We start from the raw sequence: 6552 nt of genomic DNA, 5'->3' as shown, positions 1-6552 counted from the left end.
CTTCCCAAGTTTTATATTTTGTTCAGAAACGTGCTAGATAATTACACAAACTAAAATCATACAGATTTTAAAAAATAAAACAGCTCTTGACATACAAATACTGGTCAGGCCCCACCTGGAATATTGTGTCCAGTTCTGGGCACCACAATTCAAAAAGGATGTTGAAAAACTGGAGCATGTCCAAAGGAGGGTGACCAAAATGGTGAAGGGTCTGGAAACCATGCCCTATGAGGAACGACTTAGGGAGCTGGGGATGTTTAGCCTGGAGAAAAGAAGGTTAATAGGTGATATGATAGCCCTGTTTAAATATTTGAAGGGATGTCATATTGAGGAGGGAGCAAGCTTGTTTTCTGCTGCTCCAGAGGCCAGGAGCAATGGATGCAAGCTCCAGGAAAAGAGATTCCACCTCAACATTAGGAGGAACTTTCTAACAGTAACAGCTGTTCAAATGTGGAACACACTCCCCTGGAGATTGGTGAAGTCTCCTTCCATGGAGGTCTTTAAACAGAGGCTGGATGGCCATCTGTCGAGGATGCTTTGATTGAGATTTCTTGCATGACAGAATGGGGTTGGACTGGATGGCCCTTGCGCTCTCTTCCAACTTTACGATTTTATGATACTGGCATCTAGCACTTTCATTATTTTTCTGTTGATTCTTACTATCTGCCAATGGTATTTTTTTATCCATGTTCATTTAAGAAAAGCATAGTTTAGGCACAAATGGTTTCAAAATCCTTTAAAACAATACAATGTAAACATATTTCTAGAGGACTAGTGCTCTTGCATATTTTAGACCTCCATTTATATTGGTGAGTATGTCAAAGCAAATTGGGTAGGATGGTGTAAGTGTCTGTAATCTTGGATGTGGACTGTACACATTTTAGATGATGTTTTAATTTTTAATTTTTTTAAAAAAAAAAATGATAATCTTGAGAGGACCAAATTTTATGTTTAGGGGAGACAAGATTCTACAGAAAGCTGGGCAGAGGTGAGAGAATAAGGCAGACTGACTATAGCAGGGATGAGGAATGTTTGGTCTTCCGGAGGCTTAAAAACTGCTTGGATCATAACCTTTTTGCTAGTTAGAGCTGGTGGAAACTGGAGTTTAACACCATGTCATAAATTTCCCAAATGTGGACTATGTGACTATGGGGTTCAATATTGGGTATGACAGTATTTGGGAGGCAACGGAAAATATGTTTATGGAGAGCAGAAGTTTAGGTTATGCGAGATTGCATAAGGGCAAGTAAGAAAAGTAAGTATAAAAGAAATGCTGTTAAGGTTCCAGTTGGGCTGGTCAGTATTTCATTACTATGCTACATTATTTTATCTTGACCTTCCCTATAAAAAAGAAGTGCTGAAGAGAATGCTGGAAAAAAAATTAAGCATTAAATGCCGTTTTAGCCATCGCAACAATAAAATCAGTTTAAAAGATGAGATTGAGAAAGATCTCTCGTCTTCATCCCCTTCCTAAAATCAGCAAGAGTGGGAAATGATCAGAATACTGAAGGAAATGAATTCTAGGAGTAAGAGAAAAGAAAGCCCTTTCCTATTAAAAAATCAGTATAAAATATCTCTAAAGAACAAAGGTGCACCATTCTTTTACTATCATTTGGTGACTAATATTAAGCAGTTATTTCCAAATGTAAAATGGTCTTCAAATATCAAACAAATGACAGCACTTTCTGATCACGTCAAGTCAAAATACAGTATTTCGTAATGGAAAACCCAGCTACCGGTCACCAGGAGCGAGTTTGATTATCTTATTCCCATCACAAGTAATGGAGATTCATTTGCTCCCAGGAATGCAGGCAGATGATGAGAGTAATGCCTGCCAATGTATTCCAGGTAGTGAGCATACTCTCACAAACTGCTCTTGGGAAGGAGCAGCTGTGTTCAGAGCTGTTCCAGGTCAGATGTTGCCAGCTTCATAAGGCTACAGTTCCAAGGTTGCTTGGAAAATGTGGAAGAAAGCATCAAACCTGCAAATTAGACCCAAGAAGGGTGTCAAGTGCATAGTAGGCATGTAATATGATTCTGTTCTGATATAATTTGAAAGAGGGAAAAAAGAAAAGAAAGAGCCAAGATATAATAAATCTAAGCCCATGAATGCAACTTTTGGGAGGACATATCCAAAAATGATAAATGGCCGCTATATATTAATATGCAAAGTGTATGAGCATGATTGTAATTTGCATATCCTAATACAGTGTACGGCTGAAATATACTATGTGAATGGAAGGCCAAGAAACACATTGTGAAGAGAGGCAGAAACAAATTTTGTGTTCTTTTATTGAAAATTCATGGTCATTTATTTATTTATTTTAAAAATCATGTATTATTCCTGCCACTGCTGCTGCCATTTGCTTTTGGAAGAAAACTGCATTAGAATTCTAGGAATAACAATCAAGATGGAAGAACAGAGATAGAGAGCTCCAGCTGAGACATCTGACAGACACACACACAGGAGAGAGCTCCTGACAATATTTCTGCTCTCCCCGATTAAAAGCCAATAAATACAGATTAAAGATGACCAATGCTATAGTGCTACATGGCTTAGTACGGTAACAAGAAGATATTGAGATTTTCATCTCTCGGTTGCTGGTTTAAATGCTGGTCAGGGCTCTACACTTACTCATGGAAGTGGCTACCAGCTGTCCAGTGGGTGCCTCTGAAATGAATTGGTCTCGGTCCATTTCCCAGCAAATAGCAAATCACTTTCCAATAAACACATTTGGCACCTTTTGCCAGCAGCTTTTCCCTTAGGACCACAACCAGACTGTGGTGAGTGCTTGCTGCTGCTACTGTTTTTAATGACGATTTCATTTTGCCTTTTTGTGAAAAACAACCACGTAGCTTTCAGATGAAAATATTGTTTCCCCATTCATGTCCCCTAGCGGTGCAAAGTTTCTGGAGCAGCCTTTCGGTGTCACTTTCCTTTTGAAGACACAATATGAGAGATTTACAGCAGTTTTGCTATATATTTATTTTAAAATATCCGACGCGAAGCAGATAAAACCTCCAGAGATATTGCTTGACCTTAAAGGAATGTCATTTTCTAGAAACCAAGAGTGCTTCTTGACAGATGATCTGCAAAACTCAGGTATGTTTCATTTCTTCCCTCAGTACTACATTACAATAACCAGCAAATTGTTTCCTTCCTTCCTAAGCAAGTAGGGAGTGCTCAACAATGAGTAGCCACCAGCCATTGAATGTCACCAAGGAAGGAATCAAGCTATTGAAAAGCATACAGACACAACCATTTCTAACCATGCTAAAGCATAATTGTACTGCCATTACAATAGCAATATGTACTACAGTCGGCCCTCCACATCCACAGATTCTGTACCCATTGATTCAACCATCCATGGCTTCAACCATCCATGGCTTCACAATATGGTGTAGTACAATAGTGTTCCTTATATAAAATGGCAAAATCAAGGTTTGCTTTTGGGATATATATCCCAAAAGCAAACCTTGATTTAGCCATTTTATATAAGGGACACTATTGTACTACACCACTGTATACAATGGGACTTGAGCATCCACAGATTTTGGTATCAAAGTCCCAGCAGATACCAAGGGCCCACTGTATTAAACTGTACTGGAGTTTGGGGTTTTATTCGATGCCACCAACTCAGCCCTTTGCTAAAGGTAACCTCCAAAAATATTTATATAGTGTTACCCAGCACTGCTACCACCACCACCTCCCAGTTAGTGAAGGAGTTGCAACACACCTAAACCAATGCGTAACTCTTGGTTCTACTTTTGTTAGGATCATTAAAATATCACACACATGGTTTGCTTTGGGCTTCTCCTGAATGCTTTTTGAGGTTGAATGGTTTTAAAAAATAAGGGGATGGGGGGAAATTCAGTCAGATTTTGTGGTGATTGTTTTTGAAATCAGATATGCAAAGAGACACTTTGAAATGTCTTTGTTTCACTGAGGCTCAGCATTTCCCATCTTGGAAATCAAGCCAGTCTGTAGTGACAATGACCACAACATCTGGCCAAATATCTGGACCCGTAAAGCCAAAGTAGTAGTAGGGTCAGCTCTGCACTCCACATTTCCATTTTCATGGTTGATTCCAACCTCAGGATGGTAGAGAAGGGACTCCAACACCTTCCCTTTTATCTCTTGTCCTTTCTTTCTCTCCCATGATTTTGAATAATAAACCAAATTGGGGGAGAAAGGAAGAATAATAGTAATTGGAGGAAAAATTAAAAGAGGCAGTGAGGAAATGAAACATGAGTCATGGACAAGATGCAGGTACGAGCTATGGCCTGAGAACACAGACAGTGACTCAATGGAGAATGTAGGGAAAGGTAATAAATGAGTGAAGCAATAGAAATAGAATATGTGTAGGCAAAAGTAGAAAGCAAAGGGACTGGGAGAGAATTTAATTTAAGCAGTGGCAGTGATTCATTATATTAGAGGAAAGGGGAAGGAAATTGGAAAGAACAAGCCAATATCCCACATTTAAACTGTCCTTACAGAGCAAGGATGGGGAACATGTGACCCTCTAGTCAGCATGTTCAAGTATAATGGGAGATGTAGTTTAATAACACCTGGAGACTACACTTCCTGCACTACTATTTCAGTGCAATTTCTCTGGATACTGAAGTTATGCTTTACTTTTTGAAGCATGTTACCTTTCCTTTCTCCCTTGCAAATATATTCATGTTACATTTTACAAGACAACATCAGTTTTTTCCAACCATTATTATTGTTTATATAGTTCTGTAGATTTGCACAGCGCTGTACATACAAATAATAAAATCGATAAAAATGAAACCTGTCAACGGCGTACATGCTACAAAATACATATAAAACAATAGATAATAATACAGGATAGAACGAGATAAAATAAGCAGGTAACAATTAAAAACATCAAATCAAATATCAGATAGATAATCACACAGTGCCTGGGAATGCTTCCCTGAACAGAATAGTCTTCAACTCAGATTTAAAACTGGTCAAAGACCTGATGAGCCATGTTCGTGGGGCAGGAAGGTTCCAGGAGTGAGGGGCAGCAAGTGAAAAGGGATGAATCCGGGACAGGGCAGTGAAGATCCTAGGCTGGGACAGCAGACCTTGACTACCAGAACGGAGGGTACGAGTGGGAAGGTGAGGAGAAAGATGGTCTGATAAATAAGGAGGGGCCACCCCATGCAGGGCTTAAAAAGTAAACAACAGAAGCTTAAACTGAATACGGAAGGGGAGCCAGTGAAGGGATGATCACCGAGGAGAAACATGGTCAAAGTGGCGAGTGGATGTAATAATTCATGCAGCTGAATGCTGGACAGAAATTAAAGGACAGAGGTGAGAGAGAGGAAGCCTTGCCAGAAAGAGGTTACAATAATCTCGTTGGGAGACCACCAGAGCGTTTTTGCAAACTTAGTATATAACTTTTTAAAAGTCCTGATAGTTATTTTTCAAATTCAACAAAGGAAGTTTTGGGGAACCTTCTGCCCTGTAGATGCTTTAAACTACATTTCCCATAGCCCCTTATCATTAGCCATGATGGCTGGAGCTTCTGGGAGTTGCAGTTCAAGATAATCTGAAGTGCCAGTAGTTTGTTGTCCCTTATGGCATGGGGAGAGAACTGGCACTGTCTTAACATCACTTGGTATATCTATTTTGCAGGCAAAACAGTTTGATAACGTCACTCTGCTATCCCCAGAATTCTTTCATTGCAGCACTTAAGAGTGCTGATGACTGAGCTATTACAAATATCAAATACATTTGAGAACTATACCAGATCTCATCAAATATGCCTCATGGTTCTCTGATTTTATGAACATTTTCTTTTGCTGCTTACTCTTCATTACTTTAAATCATCTGACTCTGAGAGCTGTAGTAGCGAACGCTGAAGGATTCTAGTAGGAACATTAAAGCTATTAGCACTACACATTTATTTATAGATGTTAAGGCCATTATTCCAGTCAGCAGCTGTTCAGAGTAGCTTAACATACCAACCCAAATTCTAAGAGAAATCATTGTACAACACAAAAATGAACAATGGAAATTACTCACAAATGTCTAAACACTCCAGATTTGAAAATCTGTCAGTGTTTCTTTCAACCACATTCCATTTCTTTTTAAACTTGATATTGGCTGGCCTTGAATTCACGTGGATACTTCCATCTTCAAAAGTGGACTTATATCTGCAGGAAATAGAATTTAGCAGTTTTGCAACATCTGTATTCAGCAAGGGACTAATACGTTAGTAACTGCTATGTTATTACATAGGGGAGCCAAAAAAGTGAGCATTGTGCATTAGGACCAATGCACGACAGGACTAATGCACAAAAAAATGGGAAATGATGTACAATAGAGACTAATGTGTATTGCAACCAGTACACATTGACCTCTACCAGTGAACATAGGGACACTGACTAGGGAGTGCTGATGCATGTTAGGACACGCTTGATGGTGTCCCATTACACATCTTTGCAATTCACTAACAGGGTTCCTTTGTGCCTCTGTTACATAGTATTCATAAAATTAAGCAACATAGGGCCCGTACAGACAGGCCAAAATAAAGCTGC

The 6552-nt window shown here is 39.2% G+C and overlaps 1 protein-coding gene across 4 annotated transcripts in view; it reads right to left on the bottom strand.

The window, feature by feature from the left end:
• The window catches only part of PHYHIPL (phytanoyl-CoA 2-hydroxylase interacting protein like), a 119876-nt gene that overhangs the window by 77666 nt on the left and 35658 nt on the right, over positions 1 to 6552 (bottom strand). The window contains exon 1 of one of the 4 annotated variants that reach the window (XM_042458058.1): positions 6038 to 6056. The exons of the other annotated variants lie outside the window; for them this stretch is intronic. The gene's annotated coding sequence lies outside the window, so the exon portion shown is untranslated. Of the gene's footprint in view, positions 1 to 6037; positions 6057 to 6552 lie in introns of those variants that run through there. 4 annotated transcript variants of the gene reach the window in all.

This window comes from Sceloporus undulatus, chromosome 3 (assembly GCF_019175285.1).
Source record: "Sceloporus undulatus isolate JIND9_A2432 ecotype Alabama chromosome 3, SceUnd_v1.1, whole genome shotgun sequence".
NCBI lineage: Eukaryota > Metazoa > Chordata > Lepidosauria > Squamata > Phrynosomatidae > Sceloporus > Sceloporus undulatus.
Note: the sequence above shows the minus strand (reverse complement) of the source record. Positions and strands in the feature narration are given on the sequence as shown.